The sequence below is a fragment of the Diabrotica virgifera genome, chromosome 10 (assembly GCF_917563875.1).
Source record: "Diabrotica virgifera virgifera chromosome 10, PGI_DIABVI_V3a".
In the NCBI taxonomy this organism is placed as follows: domain Eukaryota; kingdom Metazoa; phylum Arthropoda; class Insecta; order Coleoptera; family Chrysomelidae; genus Diabrotica; species Diabrotica virgifera.
The window spans coordinates 154,350,592-154,375,418 of NC_065452.1; the positions used below are offsets into that span (position 1 = coordinate 154,350,592).

Consider the following 24,827-nt stretch of genomic DNA (forward strand, 5'->3'; position numbering starts at 1 on the left):
TATTAATTTTTACGTAAAACAACATGTCAGTATTTACCTAATTGTTTTTTTTTCGTTCAAGGATCAATCAAAATGCCAAGAAAAAGCAGAAAAAAATTGGGAGCAAGGTGGGTCTTTCCTCAATTGCTAACAAAACTAATAGACGCGATTGAACCAAATTTTCAAAAAAATCTTCAAAGTTCATTTCGTGCAACTGGAATTTGTCTCTTTGGCCCACATGAAGTGCTAAAAAAGATGCCAAATGAGAGATTTGCCAAAAGAGTAAGTTCTGAAATTGATAATGCATTATTAAATTTTTTACAACAAAAAAAAAGAAAGGGAATACCATTAAAAACCGAAAGAAAAAGTTGCTTAATACTGAACCCGGTCAATCAGTTCAATTTGAAGAAATTGGTCAGAATTAGGAGGGAAGTGGGAACGAGGATTTAGAAGAAGAAATAGAGATAGAGACGAGTGACAACGAAAATTTAGCAGAAGAAATGGAGATAAGTAACAGTGACGATGATATTGGTGGGGAGGCAGATGAATTGCAAGAAGAAGAGCAGGATGAAATGGTTGAAAATATCGAGTCTGATGAAAATATCGAAGTAGATGGAAATAATCTAAAAATTGGTACTTTTGTGGTGGTCCAATTTCTTACAAAAAAAACCGTTACAACATTTCATCGGAATTATAGTAGAAATAAACGACGAAAATACGTAAAATAGACGTAAAATTTTTAAGAAACAATATAAATGGTTTTTTTTATCCAAACATATTAGACATATCGGACGTCAATTTTGAAGACATTACTTCCAAAAGTAGAAGAGGATATTTTTCTTTTAAAGAAAATTTAAGTTGTTTTTAGTTATAGTTTGTCGTGTTTTTTATAATAAAAGTGTAATCATTTTTTTTTCTAATTTTTTAATAAAAGTTTCTCCAAAATTTAAGAAAACTCTGAAAAATAGAGCTTTTTGTTCCAGTTTTTATTAAAAAATAAAATTAAAAACGTATATCGTGGGGATAGTAGACAAATTAAAACGTATGCCACGGGCAAAGTAGTCATATTCCGTTTTAATTTTGCCCTACAGTGAATTTAAAATAGGTGGGCAATGTTGAACTTTTCCGGGGCAACTTTGCCCACCTTGTATTTATTTTTTTTTCTCGGCTGTGTTACAGATTTTTATAAAAAATGATAAGAACATTCTCGGTTAATATTTCGAGAGTTCTCAAAATAATTTTTGTATTTATTTATATGTGCTAAGAAAAGAAATATTTAAATAAAACTGAAATTTGCTGGGCAAAGTAGGCCATGTGCATGTGCACGGTATTTAAAATAATAATTGTTGTTATTTAAAATGTGTAAACAGAAAAAAAAAACAAAAGAAATAAGGATATGTATGGGTTAATTTTTGATATATAGTTAAATTCAAATCAAGTGTCGAAAAATTCTTCTTCTTCTTAAGCAGGCCACGCACTGAATCGGAATAGAGCGATCGGCTCGGCTAAGAGCAATCGGCAGATTTTGCTATACTATCCGTTGCAAGATAATTCGGATGGAATTCCACAGATTATTTTGTGCTTGATATCGGCCCAATCTCTTAATCTGGGAAATTCCATCCAGGGGCGTCATTTGATAGGGTCAGGGGGCATTTGCCCCCCCTGACCCAGAAAATGACTGAAATTTACAAAAAATACATCAATTTTCATCATTACATCATATATTATGTATTGTATATTATATGTATAATGCTTGCCCACCCCAATCAAAATTTAAAATGACGCCTCTGTCCATCCGAATTATCTTGCAAGGGATAGTACATGGAAATAAATGAGCCACCACGCACCGCCTAGGAACGTTCGACAATCGAACGTTCTTAAGCAGGCCGCGCACTTAATCGGCATAGAGCGATCGGCGGTGCGCGGTGGCTTCTTAGGCGGTGCGCGGTGGCTTATTTATTTCCATGTATAGCAAAATCTGCCGATTGTTCTTAGCCGAGCCGATCGCTCTATGCCGATTCAGTGCGCGGCCTGCTTTAAGGTGCCGTGCATTTCTGCGTAGGCTTTCACCGTACATTGTCTTGTCAGGTGAGACGTTACATAGTCAGGAGTAAATAATTCTGTTTTTACCAGCATTTCAAGCATTTCATAGCTGTGTATTCCTTTCCATTGGCGAATATTAGACAGCCATGACATCTTCTTACGTCCCAGACTACTCTTACCCTCTAATTCTAAAAAATGATATATTATTTTATACTTAATCCTTAATTATAACAATGATAACATTTTTTGCATCTGTTTTAGGGTAAAAATTTTGCTGCAGATCTGCCTTCTGCCTTGCCAAAACTCGCTGTAATATTTGGTAATTCTTTCTGCATTTAATTGGATACCTATTGTAAAAGTTAGGCCACACATAGTGCAGAATTTGTATAACGGGTTGCGTGCGGTCACAATGAAGTTAGATATTAACAATATTTGAATTGTTTACATTTTTATTTTATGATTTATTGTTTAAAAAACAATAAAGTGCATAAAATGTATTCAATTGAGGAGAAAGTAGCCATATGAAAGATGTTTTATTCAGGCAATAATTCACGCACTACCAGTTATTTATTTAGCATAAGATGTCCCAATTCAAGTTTTACAAAGTTTACGAACGCGGCAAATGAAGTAGGACTTATAAATGAGAAAAAATCCAAATATATGTTAGTCGCTAAAAGCCTCAAAATGTTTATTAGAGAATCCAAATTCTGTGAGCATGTCAAAAAATTCACATAATCTTGGATCGCTAGTAAATGCAACAACACGACAAGCGACGAGTAAAAATACGCGTAGCTAGCAAACAGAACTCTCTCCATGGTCTTCAAAATCAGCTGAGAAATAAAGAGCTAAAACGTGAAGTAAATCTTAACATCTAAAAGATTTTAATAAGACCGGTTTTGATATATAGGGTTGAAACATGGACTTTATCCCAAAACGATGAGAGACTACTTGGTTCTTCGAGAGAAAAATACTTCGAGAGATTTTTGAGGCTGTAAATGAAAATGTTCTGTGGCGTCTAAGATATAACTTCTAATTATACCAGCTATGCACAGATATTGTAAAGTTTAAAAATTTACAGCTTTAATTCTTAGACATATTTCAATGATTAGCTACTTATTTTCTTAGTATCTTCTTAATTTTGCTTCTTTTCTTGCAATTTTTATGTGTCTTCTTTCATTTTTCCCACATATTTTACTAAAAATTCTCTTTTTTTCTACTCTTCTTATTGTCTGGTACTACAACTATATATTTCTTCATTTTTCTTCATATAACAGCACTTCTACAGTGTACATAATTCATCTTCATATACATATTTCATATAACAATCATATATCATTTATCTCATATATCATTTCATATAACATCACAATCATCACTTCATATACTAGCTCCGATACCTTCGTTTTACCTTAATAAAAGAGGTTTCACTCGGATGTCTTAGTTCTCCGCCAATATTAACCCGAATTTTCGCCCTGATCTGTACGCACCATTAAGGTGGTATAGTTAACTCAAAACACGAAATAGGTATTTTATGCGGTTCAAATTCTTCTAAAAATATCACATCCTCAATCCCTTGCTTTGAGGCCGTTGTTTATTCACGAATAATCATGAATAAAATAGGTTCTCTCAAAACACAGAGTGGGTCTCTAATAAGCTTTCAAGCTTCTATAAATCACTTAGTACCTTCCTAATTTGACAAGAGCAGTGGGTTTCTTATTGTCTCAAGTTGCCTCATAATATTTAGCTTATAATATTGTTAGTTCTTCTTCTTATCTATATAGTTCTTCTCCAAATTCTTTATCTCGACTCATCAGGTCGGTTCGTTAAAAATGTATTTTTTGTTTACAGCAAAGTTTATCTTAAGCTCTTATATCAACGTATGTCATCACTAATCATTATTCATTAAAAAATATCATTTATATATCATTAGTCACACAAAAATTATTAATTCAGGTTCACATCATACAAAATTTAACACAAAATCGATAAAAATGTATCTAAAAGATCAATAACAAAAACAACTGCTAATAAAATTCAATAATAGTATACATATTCGAAAAAATTCAATAAAAATTCAAAAATAGCATATGCAAAAGTTAGATAAAAATATTCAAAACAAGTTTATATCTCAAAATTCGATAGAAATTTTTGAAAAAAAATTCGATATTCCATAAAATATTCAAAAATAACCGTACTAAAAATAGAAATCGGATAGAAATTTTTCAAATAAATTCAATAAAGATTCAAAATTCAATAAAAATTCAAGAATAGCATATATAATAAACTTTGATAAAAATATTCAATTAAAAAATCACTTCATATTTCAAAATTCATAGATAAAAAAAATAGATACTTCATAAATTATTCAAAAATCAGCAAAGATAAATATTCAATGTTCAATAATAATATAAAACGAGGGAAACATTTTTAATAAAGATAGACATTCTTACTTACATTTTATCACTTTGTCTTTGTTCCCTGGGTTCTCTGCATCTTCGTCCTGGTCCATCTTCGCCGTCTCCGTTTCCAATTTTTGTCGCCCATTTTCAGAAGATTCTCCCAATTAATTTACAGGAGCGCCATGTAATAAATAGTGTGATGTTACTGCCTTCTAGGTCGTAATTAATTAAAACTCTCTTCTTAGTTCAAATACATTATATTATTTACTTTTAACTCCGTCTACGATTAACCATAACAATGGGTTTACATATCACAGTACCGACCTACCGTCACATTGCTCAATTACTATAACTACTATAAATAATTATAACGATAACGATGATCCGTATCATCGGGCGTTCACTTATATACATGATGAACTCTCGCAACCTCACGCTCGGCCTTGGTCAAGGGCGAACGATGAATGATATATGTTTTTCTTTGAATAACACATCTTTTGTACAGGGTGATATTATAATACCACAAAGGGACGTAGATTAAAATAGGCTGGACACATCGTTAGGATGTCAGATAATCAGTACACGAAGTGACTGACATTCTCAAACCGAGAACGCAGAAGTAGAGAACGAAAGCGTAAAACATTCTAAGTAATAAGGTCAGACGATGGAGGAAAGTTGTTAGGAATCTACGGGAGTGACGACAAGATCCATAAAGGCTTGCCGAGCCAATTATTATGATGAATTTATATGAGTTATATCTAGGTAAAAGAAATAGAAGAAAATTCCCAAGAAACTGGGAAAATGTTAATATAGAAATGAGAGGAACATGGTAAGATTCTTGGGCAGACAAAGAAATATGGCGCTATATCTTCCATTGGTCTTCTAGAGATTCTTCTTCTTGACTGTCTTTACAACTCGGATTGAATCTTCCCTGCATCGACTAGCCCACCATCTTCTACGATCTTGCGCTTCCATTTTCCATTGTTGTACCTCTATCCTAGATATATCGGCTTCAACATCATTCTTCCATCTTTTTCTGGGACGGTTTACTGATCTTCTATCGTCTGGTCTCTCAAAAACACTGTCTTTAACATCTTCCTCTGATCTTACCACATGACTTGCTCACCTTATCCGGTTAGATTTTATATGTCAGACGATGTTTTCAGTACCATACACTAGGTATCGTATTTGTACGCGTCACTAATTCAGAATTGCTGAATCTTCTCCATTCTCCTGCCAATTCATCTCTTTGAGGGCAAAATATCACTCTGAGAACATTCCTTTAAGTACCAGCAGCTTATTTATTTTACTCTGATGTAGAGTGGATGTTTCACTTCCATATGTAATAACGGGACGAATAATTTTCGACATCTTCTTCTTGCAGTACCGTCTCCTATCGGAGGTTGGCTACCATCACAGCAATCTTAACTTTGTTGGCCGCAACTCTGAACAATTGTATTTAACTGCACCCGTACCACTCTCTTAAATTTCGCAATCAGGAAATCCTCCATCGTCCCACATTTCTCTTTCCCGAGATTTTTCCTTGGATTATGAGCCTTAGCAGGGAGTACTTCTCCCCTCTCATTATGTGGCCTAGATATTCCAGTTTTCTCGTTTGTATGGTTTTTATGACTTCGCATTCCTTCCCCATCTTCAGCAAAACATTTTGATTTGTTACTCTCTCTGTCCATGGTATTTTCGTCATTCTCCTGTAGCACCACATCTCGAATGCCTCAATGTTTTTGATGTTTATCTTTTTCAGTGTTCAAGCTTCCATGCCGTACAACAGAACGGAGAAAACATTGCACCTTAACATTCTCGTTCTTAATTTCAGATTTATGTCCCGGCTGCATAGGAACTTTTTCATTTTGATAAATGATTGTCTCGCTATTTCTATTTGCCTCTTAATTTCTTTTGTCTGGTCATTAGTATCAGTGAACCAAACCCCTAAATATTTGTAGGACGTAACTCTTTCAACTTGCTTATTATATGTATATGGTTAAATTCACATTGGTGGTTCATATGGTGCTTCTTTGTTACAATCATAAATTTAGTCTTTATGATGTTCAGTTTTAGACCATACTTGTTGGTATGAGTCTTTATGTTTTCCAGCAAATACTTTAAATTTGCTAGGTCATCTGTTACTATTATCGTGTCATCAGCATATCGTATATTGTTAATTAACTCTCCGTTAATGTTCATACCAATGTTTTGCTCTAGGAGCGCTTCCTGACATATTGTTTCGCTATACAGGGTGAGTCATGAGGAACTGTACATACTCCTACCTCGTATAGAGGCTCCTATGGGGAATAACAAATGACCATTAAAAAGTGTCTGCTCCCATTGTTTAATAATATACAGGGCGAGTTTCGCATTTTGACAGAAATTTGTATTCGTCATAATTTTTGAACGGTCAGATCGATGTCTCTCTTATTTTGGCCAATTGTTACACTATTACCACCTAATCAACTGATTTATTCAAGCTAGAAAAAAATCAGGTCCGGCTTTAAAAAATTAGTTCGTTTGGGTCTTAGAAAAAATTTCACCCTGTATACGCTTTTTGAAAACTCTAATATGAATTTTACAAATTAGACAAATAGGCAATAAAAATGGCATAATTATTTTTTTCCGCACACAATTACTTAATTTTTTATAAAAAAATCAAATTTGACTATGAATTAAAAGTTTGGTGAAGTGAACCATAGATTTAAAAAAATTAACTTTTATTACCAAAATTAACTTTTTTTGAACAAATATTTAATTTATGTTACCATCTAATCAACTGATTTATTCAAACTAGAGAAAAATCAGGCCCGGATTAAAAAAATTAGCTCGTTTTGGTCTTAGAAAAAATTTCACCCTGTATACGTTTTTTGAAAACTCTAATATGAATTTTACAAATTGGACAAATAGGCAATTAAAATGGCATATTTATTTTTTCCCCACACGATTACTTAATTTTTTATTAAAAAATCAAATTTGTCAAAATCGGAATTTTTCAATTTTAACCTAAAAATGAAAAAAAAAAAAATTAAATCATGGTTTAACTCGCTACAACTCTGTTCCATTTTAATATTTTTTTTCTGAAATTTTTACAGCACATATCTCTTACCATTTTGAAGACTATGAAAATTGTTGTAGACTTTCAGTCCTCTTCTCGTAAAAGTTATGAATTTTAAAAAATAAAAGGTGCAGATTCGTGAATTGCAAAGTTAAATCGCAAAAATTAAGTGAAAAAATTTAAAATTTATCTATTTGATCACGTTTATGTTAAACTATAGAGTCCAAAAGAAGTGTTATGGGGCGTTTTAGATCTAGACGTGTTATAAAAAAAACTGGTAAAACTTTTAATTTTAAGAAAAACGTTGGTTTTGTAAATTAATTTTTGTAAAAAGAGTTAATTTTTTTAAATCTATGCAAAAACTTTGCCAAACTTTTTATGCATAGTCAAATTTGATTTTTTAATAAAAAATTAAGTAATCGTGTGGGGAAAAAATAAACATGCCATTTTAATTGCCTATTTGTCTTATTTGTAAAATTCATATTAGAGTTGTCAAAAAACATATACAGGGTGAAATTTTTTCTATGACCCAAACGAACTATTTTTTTAAATCCGGGCCTGATTTTTTTCTAGTTTGAATAAATCAGTTGATTGGGTGGTAACATAAATTAAATATTTGTTAAAAAAAATTCATTTTTGTAATAAAAGTTAATTTTTTAAATCTATGGTTCACTTTACCAAACTTTTAATTATTCATAGTCAAATTTGATTTTTTTTATAAAAAATTAAGTAATCGTGTGGGGAAAAAATAAATATGCCATTTTAATTGCCTATTTGTCTAATTTGTAAATTTCATATTAGAGTTTTCAAAAAGCGTATACAGGGTGAAATTTTATTTAAGACCAAAACGAACTTATTTTTTAAATCCGGGCCTGATTTTTTTCTAGTTTGAATAAATCAGTTGATTGGATGGTAACATAAATTAAATATTTGTTCAAAAAAAGTTAATTTTGGTAATAAAAGTTAATTTTGTTAAATATATGGTTCACTTTACCAAACTTTTAATTCATAGTCAAATTTGATTTTTTATAAAAAATTAATCAATCGTGTGCGGTAAAAAATAAATATGCCATTTTAATTGCCTATTTGTCTAATTTGTAAAATTTATATTAGAGTTTTCAAAAAGCGTATACAGGGTGAAATTTTTTCTAAGACCCAAACGAACTAATTTGTTAAAGCCGGACCTGATTTTTTTCTAGTTTGAATAAATCAGTTGATTAGGTGGTAATAGTGTAACGATTGGCCAAAATAAGAGACACATCGATCTGACCGTTCAAAAATTATGACGAATACAAATTTTTGTCAAAATGCGAAACTCGCCCTGTATATTATTAAACAATGGGAGCAGACACTTTTTAATGGTCATTTGTTATTCCCCATAGGAGCCTCTATACGAGGTAGGAGTATGTACAGTTCCTCATGACTCACCCTGTATATATTGAATAATATTGGAGAAAGCACACAACCCTGACGCTCACCTCGAAGAATCTCAATTTCTTCGGTGAACTCATGATCAACCTTGATTTTTGCTGTTTGCCCCCAGTACAACCTGGATATGATATTAATGTCGAGATTGTCGATGTTTTTGCATCTTAGAATTTCCTACAGTTTTTTGTGTCTGACTTTATCGAAGGTCTCCTCAAAATCTATGAAACTTACATAGAGGTCGCATCCAAACCTCTCTGCATTAATACACTCAGACCAAACAAAGATTCCCGTGTTCCCAGTCCACTTCTGAATCCGAACTGTGTGGCACTTATGTCCTCTTCTAATTTATTAAATATCTATTCTTTTGTAAATTATTTTTAAAAATACTTTCAATGTGTGGCTCATCCATGCTATAGTCCTGTGGTCTGAACACTGTCTGGCGTTATTCGTCTTCGGGATTGTGACACAAGTAGAGGAGAGCCATTTCTTTGGCATGATGCCTGTTCTATAAATTGTGTAAGAGGTTCACCATTATTTCAAGTTGACAACAATTTCAAGTTAATTAACTATTTAGATGGGAAATAAGCCACAATTTCATGTTATTTACAATTATTGACATGTACAGTCTTAATTGAGATTGTCTTTTTAGATCTTAATAATGATGGTAGGGAGTATTACCGATTCCTCGCAGCTATCCTTGCTGAGACCTCTTTTTGTATGTGGTTGTCATCTACGACTACCGTCCCCAGATATTTAAACTCTTTTACTAATTCGAAGTTGTGGTCATTAATAGTTATGTTCTGCGTAACTCTTGGTCTTGCATTTTTGGTTACCAGCATGTATTTCGTCTTCTCTTCATTTATTCGAAGAGAAATCATTAGTAAATTACCATAGTTCCTTATAGTCATTATTGTATAAGAATTTTTGCGTTGGGCAATCTTCGTTTCATAGCAATTTTACTTAGTGTGCCAAACCAATTTTGGTTCTAATATACAAGCAATCGAAAATTACGAACGAGCGGATCGATAAATAGCGCAATTAAAAACAAATTTTTATTTTTTACGAAAGTTTTAATCCTTCTTGCCTCAACCGCATGTAAATTATTTTTTTTCTAAATTATATACTATAATAAAAGCACCATTTGGTGAACTAATACTATCATCACAGAAATGCCCATCATCATCTGTTGAAAAGGAAAGTTTGTTTCCTATTGTGAAACTGCTGTTTTACCATGCCCGTCTCTCAGTGGCGTGGTGGCATTCGGGTATTGAAAAATGAAAGTGACACGATCTTTAATATGTAATTATTATGCATCAGACACGTTAGGGAGATTAACATAAATTACACGAAACAAGTGATAAATACGAATCTCATGCAAAGTGTGATAACCCCAGATTCAATTCATTCACCAAATGTTTTATAATTCTACGCGGCACGCTTAAAAATATTTAAGGAAACTTCACTTTATGATGAAATAGTATTTCAAAAAAATTAGCATAACGTAAGCACAGTAGGAATATATATACATATTTAGCATCATTAAGTTAAAGATATTTTCTGGAGCTTTGAAGAAGCTGCATTATCGGTTGAACAGTAAATTATGATACAACAAAATACATGGTCGTTTTAAAACAAGAATAAGGTGAAATATTACTCTAAATAATGGCAGGTAGCGACCATAGTCTAGTATTATATAAAATAAGAATCATCATGAAATACATCAGACCCATGAGAGCGGCACCAACACAAACAAAAATCACATTCATCTTCTTCTTCTTCTTCTTCTTATTTTTGTGTAGACATGACTGTTTATTTTTCAATGTGCCTCCAGTCGTTCCATCGTTTTCATGGTTTTTCCACTGATTTTCTTCCTATTGTCATATGACTGCTTTGTAAATTCTGCTTTTCATTTATTTCCTGCGGTTCTTTTTACTCTATTCACTTGATCTTCCACTTTTGTTTCGACACAAAAACAAAAATTAGAGTCGATGGACTCAATGCGGAATCCACGGAATACTTATACCGAAAAATAATGCTGAATTTATGAATGAATGAAATGAATGAGTTCATGTTTCGTGGACCTTAGGAAATCATTTGACAGGGTCAAATTAAAGGACGTTATCCATTTGTTATACTCAAGAGAGGTACCTCTAGGAATAATTAAAACGACCGAAAACGTCTACCAGAACAACACAATAAAAGTAAAAGTAGAAGATGAACTAACTGACCCAATTGAAGCTGGCAATGGGATAAGACAGGGGGATTTCTTGAGTCCTTTATTATTCAAACTGATCATGGATGATATAATAAAAAAAGTAAGAACTAAAAAAGGATACCAAATGGGAGAAAAACAACTTAAAATAATCTGCTATGCAGACGATGCAATACTAATCTCTCAAAGTGAAGATGATTTACAATGTATGCTGCACCAATTTAACATAACCGCCAGAAAATTTAACATGGTAATTTCCCCAAAAAAGACAAAATGCATGGTTATAACAGCAAATCCAATAAGATGTAAATTGGAGCTGGAGAGTCAGATAATAGAACAAGTGATGGAGTTTAAATATCTAGGCATCACATTATCTAGCTACGGAAGGCTCGCAACAGAAGTGGAAGATCAACTGAACAGAGCAAACAGAGCCGCAGGTTGCCCCAATGACACAATATGGAGAAATAAAAATATCGGAAAAGAAATGAAAGGCAGCAAGCTGAAGATAGTTTCTTTCTTAACAAATCGATATGGAGGGACCATTTAAGGTTGTTGTCTAAAAAAATACCAAGAAATTTTACAGAATCAATGGTACTGATCTGGCTGTTATTAAGAGGTAAGGGTTGAAAGCTCCTTTGTAGGATAATGCTACCGTTTTATCTACGTTAAACGAGAGTAAATTAGAGTCAGACCCGGTTTTTATCGTAAGTAGATCAGAAGTTATAGTAGCATGAAGAGTTGCATTATTTAAGTTGCTCCAAGTGATACTGGTATCATCAGCAAAAAGAAAGGTTTTTCCATCGATTTTTAAACTAGTGATGTCACTAATAAAGATAAGAAAAAGTAGAGGGCACAATACTGAACCTTGAGGTACCCCACATGCAATGTTTTTGAGACTAGAGTCTGTATCATTTGCTCTAACCAGTTGTTTCCTATCATCCAAGTAAGAATTTAAAGAAATACCTCGAATTCGGTAGAAAAGTTTTTTTTATCAAAATGTTGTGATTTACACAGTCAAGAGCTTTGGCGTAGTCACAAAAAACGGTGGCAGTGTAAAGATTATTGTTCAGTGCTTGATAAACTTCATGTAGTACAGAAAACATGGCATCAGTGGTGCATTTATTATTTAAAAAGCCGAAATGTTTTTGTGATAAAATGTTGTTTTCAACGAGAAAGGACATAAGTCGGGCTTTTATGAGTCTCTCAATAATTTTGGAGAGTACCGGTAGTAGTGCAATAGGTCTATATTGCAGGTATTAAATATTTCTCCACCCTTATGAAGAGGAATAATGATGGCTGTCTATAAGCAGTCTGGAAATTTACCTTTCTCAAAAGAATCATTAATTAGTGAGATGAGGACTTCCAACACATTTTCTGGGAGATTAGAAAAATTTTTTATCAATAGACATAGACCATCATTACTACAGGAAGATTTTACTATTCTTTACTATTCTATTGATTTTACCAATATAATCCTGTAATAAAGTTCCTTGTATTAGAAGCCTCATACATCATCTTTTAAAATGCACAATTCCATATTGAGAACTAGGAAATAAATATTTAAAACATCTCTGGGAGAGCATCTTTTAGTCGTTCGCATGCAAAATTATTTACCAATAGTATTAGCGATGAGTGAACACTGAACACTCATAATGGGCTAACGGACCGTATGAAATTAGTAGCACTCAATTGTATTCAATTTAAATTGGTAGAGATATCGTGTTTCATTTTAAATCAGATTAATGTTATTTATCTTTCAATTAAAATAAATAGGTTTATGGAAAATCAGTTTTTCAGAACATATATCGCAGTTTTGTATATTTTCGTTTTGAATATAATATTTTCTGCAGTATTCGAAGTTGATCTATAGTCCAGAAAGCCACTGCGCATCCTCTAGGAAAAAATATTCTGATTCGGATTTTTTGCACAATCTTACTCAAAAAGGACCCCTTTAAACAAATTTGCATGTTGCCAGGACCAAAAGTTGGTCAAAAATTTTTTAAACGTTTTTTTTTGTTTTTTTCCTGAAATTATTTTTTTTTGCATCGAACAAAGGTTTTTTAGATTTTTTGGATCTTGGAAAGTTGATAGTTCTTGACAGATAAGCGATTAAAAATTTAAAATTGCGAAATTGGCCATTTTTAACCCTCAAAAACTATGTGAAAAACAGACAATTTCAATATTGCCAAGGTAGGTAGATATTATTTAAACATCGATTGATGAAATACCGAAGAGTTTTTTGGAATACAATATCGAAAACCCCTTTATTTCTTAATTGCTAATCAAGCAGCCGCTCACTGTTTTCAACCGTTGCATGTATACAACATTATATGTAATATGCGTAAATATAAATAATATGTGCGGAAAAATATTCTGATTTAATTTTTTTTACCATCTTGCTTGAAAAGGTCCCTATTAACAAATTTGCATATTGCCAGAATAAAAAATGAGTCAAAAATTTTTTAAACTTAAAATGTGTTCCGATTACATACATGCAACGGTTGAAAATATTGTCGCGCCCGCTTGATTAGCAATTAAAAAACATAGGATTTTTCGATTTTGTATGACAAAAGCTCTTCGGGATTTCACCAATCGATGTTCATAGAATATCCAAGTACCTTGATAACATTGAAATTTTCGGTTTTTCACACAGTTTTTGAGGGTTAAAAATGGCCGATTTTGCAATGTTGAAATTTTCAATAGCTTAAATCTCGAAAACTATCACATTTAGAGAAAAGTCAATTAAGATTTTTTTCTATTTGGAATGATCCAAAAAAACCTAAAAAAATTTTTCTGACAAAAAAAATTAGTTTTAGGAAAAAACAAAAAAAATCATCATCATCATCATTTGGCTCTACAACTCTATGTGAGTCTTGGCCGCGTTTACTATTTCCCTCCATTGTTGTCGGTCCTGAGCAGCTATTTCCCATTGCTGTACTCCCATTTTGCGTAGATCGCTGGCTACTGCGTCCTTCCATCTCTTTCTTGGGCGACCAACTGACCTTTTTCCATCGGGCCTTTCCCAGAATGTGGCGTTTAGAAGTCTTTCGTCACTTGATCTTAGTACGTGACCCGCCCATCGTATTCTGTTTGATTTAATGTAGCGTACTATGTTTTCATCTCCGTATATTGTCTGGAGTTCATCATTGTGTCTTCTTCTCCATTCTCCTGTTGTCTCTTCTCTGCAAGGCCCATAGATAGTCCGCAGTATCTTTCTTTCAAGTACCAGTAATTTTGTTGTTTCCTGCTGATTCAGAGTCCATGTTTCACTTCCATACGTTATTGTGGGACGAATTATTGTCTTATATACTCTTATTTTTGCTGGTCTTGAGAGTATTTTTGATTTAAGTAGGGTCCTTAATGAGTAATATGCCCTGTTTCCTGCAATAATCCTGGCTGCCACGTCCTTTTCATAGTTATTTTCAGATGTTATGATCGCTCCCAGGTACTTAAATTCTTTGACGACTTCAAGATTGTATTCATTAATTGTTACGTTTTGTCTAACCCTTGGTCTTGGGTTCTTCGTAACCACCATGTACTTGGTCTTGTCCTCGTTGACCTTAACACCAACTTCCTTGGCTCCGTTCTCGAATAGGGTGAAAACTTCTTTTGCATCTCTGGTGGATTGTGCAATTGTGTCCACGTCATCCGCAAAGGCTAATAGTATTTTTGATCCTTGGGCGGCAAATCCGTTTGTCAGTTGTGGCTGAGCTTTCCTTACTGCATGTTCCAGTGCGAAGTTAAACAGCAGGGGGGCGAGAGGATCTCCTTGTCTAAGTCCGGTGTCAATGAGGAATTCCTCCGACGTGTTGCTGCCAACTCTGATTCGTGCGGAAGCGTTCTCCATGCTCACCTTTGCTAATCGTACCAATTTTTCAGGTACTCCCATTTCTACCATAGTCTCCCACAATGCTTCTCTGCTAACAGAATCGTAAGCTTGTTTGAAGTCCACGAAGATTTGGTGTACATCGCGGTTGAATTCCCAGTTTTTTTCCAACACCTGGCGTAGGACGAAGATCTGGTCTATAGTCGACCTTCCCGGTCTGAATCCGCTTTGGTAGTCGCCTATTATTTCCTCTGCGTATGGAGTTAATCTTCTAAATAGTATTATGGATATAATATTGTATGTTGTATTAATTAACGATATTCCTCTATAGTTCCGACATATTTGTTTGTCACCCTTCTTGTGAATAGGTATTATATTATGGCTTTCATGCCAGTGTTTCGGTATTTCTTCTCTTTCCCAGACTTCTCTTATAAGATGATATATCTCAAGATGTAGTTTGTCTCCCCCTTTTTTTAGTAGTTCCGCCTGTATGCCGTCTGGGCCTGGGGCTTTTATGGTTTTTTTAGGGACGAAATTGCGGACTTTACTTCAGCTAGTGTGGGCCCTGGTATTTCAGGTTCGGCTAACTGGTACTGTCTTTGTTGCCCTGTCGTTGTGGGGTTTTCTGTATTTAAGAGTTTCTCGAAATACTTTCTCCATTGGCGGTTTATCTCTTCGTCGTCAGTGAGCAATTGTCCTGCATCGTCTTTTATAAATCTTGGGCTGGTGATCGTGTTGCCCGTCATTGTTTTTATGTCCCTATAAAACTGTCTAGACTGACCGGTTCTATATTCCTCCTCGAGTTGCTGTATTCGTGCTTCTAGGTACTGTTTCTTTTTTCTTCTCAAAAGTCTTCTCGTTTGAGTCCTTACTCTGTTGTAGTCTTCCCTGTTCTCTTCTGTAGGTCGCGTTAGTAGCTCCAGCCTCTTGGTTGCTTTCTGCTGTAAGCTTTGTTCGCACTCCTGGTCAAACCACTGGTTTTTCTTCTTGTTATTCTTTTGTTTCCCTATCGTTTCCGCTGCGGCGCTTTCTATGGCGTTTGTTATATTTTGCAATTTCTGGTCTATGGTCAATTCTGGTGTTGATGTCTCTTCTTCTTCCATTGTCTGCAATTTATTTTGGATCAGTGACTGATATTGGCGTTCATTATCAGGTAGATCGAGCCTTGAAATGTCCCATCTGTTTTCTTGTTGGCGTTGCTTTGGATGTCTCGTGTTTAGCCTTGTTCTTATTTTTATTCTGACCAGGAAGTGGTCAGAGTCACTTTCTGCTCCCCTTAAACTGTGTGCGCCGATGATATTGCTAGAGTGTCTTCCGTCAATGAGCACGTGGTCTATCTGGTTTGGTGTGATTCCGTCATTTGACACCCAGGTTACTTTATGTATATTTTTCCTTTGGAACTGTGTAGTTTTCACTACCATATTGTTGGCTACAGCGAACTCTGCCAATCTTGATCCGTTATCATTGGTGTTATCGTGTAAGCTATGTGTACCGATCACCGCTCTAAGATGGTCCTCTTTACCTAGTTTGGCATTGAAGTCTCCCAGTATGATTTTGACGTCGTGTCTGGGTGCCATTCTGTACTGTTGTTCTAGAATTTCATAAAATTCCTCCTTGTCGTCTTCATTTGCTTCTTCAGTTGGTGCGTGGGTTGAGAAGAGGGTTAGGTTAAACCATTTTCCTTTAAGCCTTAGAGAACACATGCGCTTGTTGATTGGTTTGAAATCAATTATGGCAGACTTGAGTTTTCCGTTAACTACAAACCCAAATCCAAATTCGTTCCTTTCCTCTTCTCCTGACCAGAAAACCAGGGAATTTTCCATTTGCAGGCTTCCCGATCCTGTCCATCTCATTTCCTGGATCGCTGTTACGTCCATCTTATATTTCTGAAGCTGTTTTATGGCATGTGTTGCAATTCCGGGCCTGAACCAGCTTAGCACGTTCCATGTGCCTAAAAGAATGTCCTTATTTCGTAGCTTGGGTCTAATCCGTGTTTCATGTCTATTCCGAGGCAATAGTATTCGATTCGTAGCGTCTTTCTTTTTCCTTGTATGGGTTGCTGATCCATAGCAAAACCCCCTTTTCGGAGGACCATTTCTCCCTTCCTCGTCAGCCCTGACCCTGCCTTCCACTGGGGTTGGTTACCCAATCTCCAGCAGGGTTGCTCAGGTTCTCCTTGAAATTTTCAATAGCTTAAATCTCGAAAACTATCACATTTAGAGAAAAGTCAATTAAGATTTTTTTCTATTTGGAATGATCCAAAAAAACCTAAAAAAATTTTTCTGACAAAAAAAATTAGTTTTAGGAAAAAACAAAAAAAAAACGTTTAAAAAAATTTTTGACTGCTTTTCAAGGGGACCTTTTCAAGCAAAATTTCGAAAAAAAATTGAATCAGAATATTTTTCCGCGCATATTTGTATTTACGCATATTACATAATATACATGCAACGATTGAGAATAGTGTGGCGCCCGCTTGATTAGCAATTAAAAAACAAAGGGGATTTTGATATTTTATTGCAAAAAACTCTTCGTGATTTGATCAATCGATGTTTAAAGGATATCCTGGTAACATTGAAATTTTCTGTTTTTCACATAGTTTGTGGGGGTTAAAAATGGCAAATTTCGCAATTTTTAATCGCTTATCTGTCACAAACTGTCAACTTTAGAGAAAATTCACTAAATACTTTTTCTGTTTGGAATGATCCAAACAATCTAATAAAACTTTGTTCGATGCAAAAAAATAATTTCAGAAAAAAAAAACACAACAAAAAACGTTTAAAAAAATTTTGACCCACTTTTGGACCTGGCAACATGCAAATTTGTTTAAAGGGGTCCTTTTTGAGTAAGATGGGGAGGGGGAGGAGGGTGGAATGGGTGGAAAAATTGCGACAGTGAAAAAGCGACGATTCAAAAATTCAATAAAGAAACTAGAATAACAAGATGCTCTCCAAATAAATTTCAACGCAACTAGAAAGAAAGATAAGGAATGGAGACAACTAAAAATAATAAAAAAAGCAATAATATAGGAATCTGCAGAGGAAACTGTCGGAAAAGCCAGAAGGCAAAGAAATGCGGGATGGTAGGCTGGTGAATTCACAACTGCCGTAGAGAAAAGCCAAACAAGCAAGAATTAATCAACTTCAATGAAATACCAAAAATAACAGGGAAAGGACCCCGCACCACTCCTAATGGAAAAGTGGTCCCGGTCAAATTTCAAATTCGTGGTCAAAAATAGATGCATCGTATTTTAATCTTCAGAAAATCTCTGAAAAGTCCTCAGAAAACTGAGGAAGTGCGATAGAAAATGTGCTGCTAGTTGTGCCACTAAAATGTGCTAAATGTGCCCTAAATCCGCCACTGTCCAGTAGTTTTCGAAAGATAAGGTGGAATTGCAGCTATGCTGGTATGGAATAAGTGTGAAGCATTCATGAAAATATGATAATTGGTATGTCACTCTAGCAGCACATTTTCTATCGCACTTCTTAAATTTTCTGAGGACTTTTCGGAGGTTTTATGAAGACTAAAATACGATGCATCTATTTTTGAACACGAATTCATCTGCAACACGCAAATATGCAAGAAGAAAATGAGTTTGTCTTTTTTCAGTAATAGATATTTTCATTCACTTGACCGTGAATTAGTGAACTTAACGTAAACTGAGTACCTGAATTTAAGAACTTCAGAAGGCTGTAGCTCTAGAATAATAGTTTTTCAGACCTAGGTGCCATGGACTTTTTTAATCTACTCACTGAGGATTATTATTGACCAAAGTTTCGTTAAATTTGACCGGGACCACTTTTCCATATGGAGTGTTGCGGGGTCCATAAGGACTGGCAGCATACAGAAGGAAAAAAGAGAGAGGAAAAAAAGTACAAGAAATCCTAGAACATAATAACAGGCACAAAAGCAGAAAATTCTATAAAAGAATAAATGAAAGCGCGTAGTCATTTAGACCAAAATTAACGATATGTAAAGACAAGGACGAAGAACTACTAACAGAGAAAGAAAACATAAAAAACTAGATAAAAAAACTAGATAAAAAAACTAGATAAATAAGCTTTTGATAGTGCAAAGAAACAAAATACTGGAAGATATTTGTAATCTAGGTATATCAAACAAATATATCAGCCTCCTAAAAATTAAAAATGACCTTGCAGAGTTCAAAAGTCACAGGAGAAGTCACATGGAGAAATGACTCCTTATTTGACATCAATGTGGGAGTGAAACAGGGAGGCGCACTATCAATCATGCTGTTCAACCTAGTTCTTGATGCAGTCATCAGAAAAACCAATGTAACCGGCCATATAGTTACCAAATCAGTACAAAATACTGCATATGCAGATGATCTATCAATAAAAGCTATCATTAATAGAAGCAAGAAACGACTAATGGATGATGGATGTGTTCAAGGAAATTGATCTTAGGCACGAAAAAGATGGCTTAATATAACCGAAGCATTAACAAAAGTACATGACTGTTAAAAGAACACCTGACAATGAAGATAATATCGCAGTAGACCATCCAACGTGTGGATGCCTTCACATATCTGCACGTATCGCCAGTGGAAATCGTAGGTACATACTATACTAGTAAAAGATTGACGACATCGAAAATATTAGACAAAATAACCAAAATGACTATCTACAGAACATTAATTAAATCCGTAATAACTTCTGGTTGTAAGACCTGGGTAATGGCAAAAAAGGATAAAGCGATCAAAACATTTGAAAGAAAGATACAGAAAAAAGTATAGGGCCCTGTGCAAGAGGAAGACGGCACATAGAAAATCAGGAGAAAGGACGAGGTTAAGGAATTGAATAAAGGGCAGGATTATGTAGATTTATGGCAGGGACTCTCATGGCAGGAACATGTCCAGAGATAAGAATAAACACAATCAACAGATAAAATATTACAAAATGGAAGCCGATAAGAAGACCCAGATCGAGATGGTTGGATGACGAGAAAGATGACCTGAAAACTATGAATGTAAGACAATGGTGAAGAAGGGCACGAGAGAGGTCTAAATGGAAGGACCTAGTCATACAGACAAAGATCCATTCAGGGTTATGATGTTCAAAAACACAATTTCTAAATCAATTAAAAAGAGAACATAATAAAAAAAATAGAGCGTGGTACTTGCGGAGTGCCGACATACGTGAAAACTTCTTATAGATTCGATTATATTCGGTTCGATTCAATTTAATTTTATTTAATATATATTATGCCTATAATTTAATATATAATATATATCCAATTTTTAATATAATAAATATATACCCGTGATTTTACCCGTTAATTTTAGGATTAATAAACTTTCAAAAGAATTTATATTTCAAATTTTCAAAATAATACACGTCTTAAAAACGTATTTTCTTAATAACGTAACTACTATTTTTTTTTCAATTTGCCGAAAAATTCAATTACCGATGAAGTATTTATAATAAATATTTCGAGTTTTACATACAAAAATCGTCAATAATAGATGGAAAAGTACATTTATTATTAGGTACTCCCGTTAAAGATAACACACCTTTTTAAAACTGTTAATAAATTATTTCTGTCAAAATATACTCAAATTGCATTTTTTAACATCTTATTTATTTTATATAATAATTAAATTCACTAGGTATCAGATGGCACTTATATTTTATTAATATCTAATTTACAATTTACTTTGACACGGATGTGTCAAACTCAAACGTAAATAACGTATCCTATGCTGATATAATTACAAACATATTGATTATTAGTTGAATATAACATAATCTGTTAAAAAATATAATTCCTTTATTCAATTTTAAACATATTATTTTAATATAACGTACCTATATAATTTGTTTAAGTACCTATATAGGTTAAAGTAACGTACCTATACCGCGAGGGGTAACCGCAAGCTATACCGAACCAAAATTCTATACCGAACGATAAGAAGTATTCACTTCAAAAAGAGTTTTATATTTTAATTTTGCGTTTATCCTGATACGCCCCTGAATTGTCTCCTTTCATATCCAATTTATTTAATGATTAAACGAAAAGAATCTTTATCCAATTTACCATGTGGTGGTTTTTAATTGTCCGTATTAAAATATTTATGAATGTCTAAAAGAATAGCCGAATAATTATTTTTAAAATACTTAAAATATAATATATTAATTTTTCTACAACAATGTAGGCCAGTGAAATCATTGAATTTTTCGTTTAATATGCAATTTCTCGAAAACAAATGAGTAATAATAATTAATAATGTGGAGTAAGTAAGCAAAAACGACAGACTGAAGTATTAGTACATAAGTGCATATAAGCTTTATATGGAGCGTGACACTTTATGTTATACGTCGTGACATCTTATATTATATGAGGTTTATCTTCAATGTGACAGCATATAAATATTTAATAATTATCTTTTTCTTAAAGTACCAGCTTAATCTTATAGGTTTCTCTTATTTTGCTAAAATACTAAATGTTTTTTTACTAAATATGGGTATTAATAAACCACAATGAATTGTAATCAAATTTTTTTTTATTTTATTTTGCGTAACACACATTACACAAGGACAGTTTCAAAAATACTAAATGTTTACACTCAAACTTAAAATAATACCAATTCCTAAGATTTCCAAAAAAATGGATTTGCTTCCAACAAATTTTAACAAAAGGAGAAAAGTGCTTTGTACAAGAGATCTGAAGTTAGAGCTAAGAGTAAGGTTGCCTAGGTGCTACGTTTTCTCGACTTTATTTTACAGAATGGAAGCTTGGACCTTGAATGCGGCATCAACGAAAAAACTGGAATCATTCGAGATGTGGGTATATAGAAGAATTCTAAAAATATCATGGACAGAACACGTCACAAACAAAGAGGTTCTGAGAAAGATGAATAAAGAAATGGAAGTCTTAAATACATTCAAAACCAGAAAATTGGATTTTGTCGGACATATTACACGTGGAGAGAGATACAACTTGCTCAAACTCATTGTGCAGGGAAAGATACAAGGAAAAATAAGCATAGGGAGACGCAGAATATCGTGGTTGCGCAACCTGAGAGAATGATACGGATGTACATTAAAATGAACTTTTCAGAGCAGCCGTGTTTAAAGTTCGAATAGCTATGATGATTGCCGACCTCCGTCGCAGAGGTGGCACTTAAAGAAGAAAATTTCTAACAACATCCTAGAAGGCTGGCAATCACCTGCAGGCAGAGAAGATAGAATTGTTAGGAATGAAATTGGCTTCATTTTGTTCGATAACAACTTTAAGAAGTATACAAAATCTACGAAACCATACCTGGAGCTGACATACACAGTGATCACAATCCAGTTATAATGAATTTTAGGCTAAAAAGATTTCTGAAAGTTAAAAAGAAAAAAGTGACACGAAAAAAAGACATCTCACTACTGAGGAACCCTGAAAGAAAAAAAAATAAGTATCAAGGTTGAAAAATAAATAGAAACGATAGAGAACTTGGTACAGACAGCCGTTGAAGTAACATGGACTGCTCTAAAAACGCAAAAAACAAATATACAAGAAGAAGACATCGCGTTCACAAAAAATAATAGAAAACAAGAATAATTAACTCAAGAGATTATGGAACTCATTGACGTAAGACGAAACCATAAACCAAACCCAATAGAATACAAGCGAATCAATAAAACCATTCGAAAAAACTGCACAGTAGCTAAAGAACACTGGTTGTCAACAAAATGCCTAGAAATTGAACAACTTCAGGAAAAATACGACACCTTTAATGTCCATAAAAAAGTGAAAGAAATGACAGAGACAGAGACAAGAAACGATATTAAGAAATAATAATACCTAACGAAATAATTATTATAGGTACACAAGACAAACTGGAGAGATGGAAAAAATACATTCATACACTTTTTGACGACGATAGACCTTATTCCTTATTCCATCACGAAAAGGATGTCAAAAAGAGATGGAGAAAGTATTTTGGCAGTTTATTAAATGAAGAATTTGACAGACAGCCTGTGGAGTTAACGGAGACAGTAACAGCAATGGTTACCAGAATAACAAACGAGGAAGTGGCTCAAGCGCTTCAAAAAATAAAGAAAGGAAAAGCAGTAGGACCAGATGATATTCCTGGGGAAGTATGGAGAGCATTGGGAGAGACAGGAATAAGTTGGCTAGCAGGTCTATTTAACAGAATTATGGAAGTTGGACAAATGCCAGACGAATGGAGAAGCAGTATATTAGTACCTGTCTACAAAAACAAGGGAGACATACAACAATGCACAAACTACAGGGCTATAAAACTACTTAGCCACACCATGAAAATATGGGAGAGAGTAATTGATAGACGGATACGTGAAGAAACCGAAATATCCGATAATCAATTTGGCTTTATGCAGGGCAGATCAACAACAGATGCAATTTTCGTTGTAAGGCAACTGCTGGAAAAATACAGGAATAAAGAGACTAACGCTCATATGGTATTCATTGATCTTGAGAAAGCATATGATAGAGTTCCTCGAGAGATTCTGTGGTGGGCTCTCAATAAGAAAGGAGTCCCTGGCGAATATGTAAAGATTGTGAGAGATATGTATGAGGGAGTAACGACTAGTGTTAGGACAGGTGTGGGAGAGACTCATAAATTTCAGGTGAAAGTAGGATTGCACCAAGGCTCGGTGCTTAGTCCTTATTTATTCTCATTAGTTTTGGACCAGATAACATCGAAACTACAGGGTAGAATTCCATGGTGCCTAATGTATGCTGATGATGTAGTGTTAATAGGAAATAGTGAAAGAGACTTAGAACAAAAACTGGAACAGTGGAGACAAGCTCTGGAGGAAAAAGGTTTAAAACTTAGTAGGACAAAAACAGAGTATTTGGAATGTTCATTTAAAGATGGAGTTACTACAAATAAAATGGTATCTTTGGATGGTGAAATGATTGTGAAAAGCAATAGTTTTAAGTACGTAGGATCGGTATTACAGAGTAATGGAGAAATAGATGGAGATGCATGCAGTAGAATTAGGGCTGGATGGATGAAGTGGAAAGAAGCGAGTGGTGTGTTGTGTGACAGAAAAATTCCAATGAAGTTGAAGGGAAAATTCTATAAAACAGCCATAAGACCGGCTATGATGCACGGAACTGAATGTTGGGCAGTGAAAAAGAAAGAGGAACAACGCATGCATGTGGCGGAAATGAGAATGCTTAGATGGATGAGTGGAGTGACAAAGAAGGATAAAATTAGAAATGAGTATATTAGGGGAAGTCTAGGTGTGGCACCAATTGATGCCAAAATGAGAGAGCATAGGTTAAGATGGTTTGGTCATGTTCAACGTCGAGACGTTAATCACCCAATACAAAGAATAGCTGAAGTGCAGATTCCTGGAAGGAGTAGGAGAGGAAGACCAAAGAAGACCTGGGGGGAGACGATAAGGCAGGACATGTTGGTAAAGGGGATTAACATTGATATGACCCAAGATAGAATTGTGTGGAGAAATGCAATTAGGGAAGCCGACCCCGCATAGGGATAAGGCAAAGAGAATGATGATGATGAGACCTTATTCCATTTAGTTCTGTTTTTTGCATCCATTCGTGGCCAGACATTCGCTTAATGTCATCAGTCCATCTGGTTTGAGGTCTGCCTCTACCTCTCTTACTTGCTCTTAGGAATTAGGAATTAGGAACGCTTAAAACTAGACCAATATAAAATCGTCAAAAAGTAACAACGGCTGGCCACGATGATTTCATTCTCCAAGCAGTTAGAAGAGATCCAATAATCTATCACCTGCAGTTTCAAAGGTAGCTTTTGGAAGTTGTAGGTGTAAGTGTTTCAGTTGAAACGATAGGAAACGGAGTTAAGGACTAGGTAGCAGGAAACAGTTACGGGTTCCCGAGTTATCCAGATACCATAAC

General features: G+C 34.3%; 1 protein-coding gene across 2 annotated transcripts in view; it reads right to left on the reverse strand.

The window, feature by feature from the left end:
• LOC114325435 (uncharacterized) overlaps positions 1 to 24,827 on the reverse strand; it is an 88,387-nt gene that overhangs the window by 49,743 nt on the left and 13,817 nt on the right. Inside the window, exon 1 of one of the 2 annotated variants that reach the window (XM_050663519.1) lies at positions 4,477 to 4,745. The exons of the other annotated variant lie outside the window; for it this stretch is intronic. The gene's annotated coding sequence lies outside the window, so the exon portion shown is untranslated. Of the gene's footprint in view, positions 1 to 4,476; positions 4,746 to 24,827 lie in introns of those variants that run through there. 2 annotated transcript variants of the gene reach the window in all.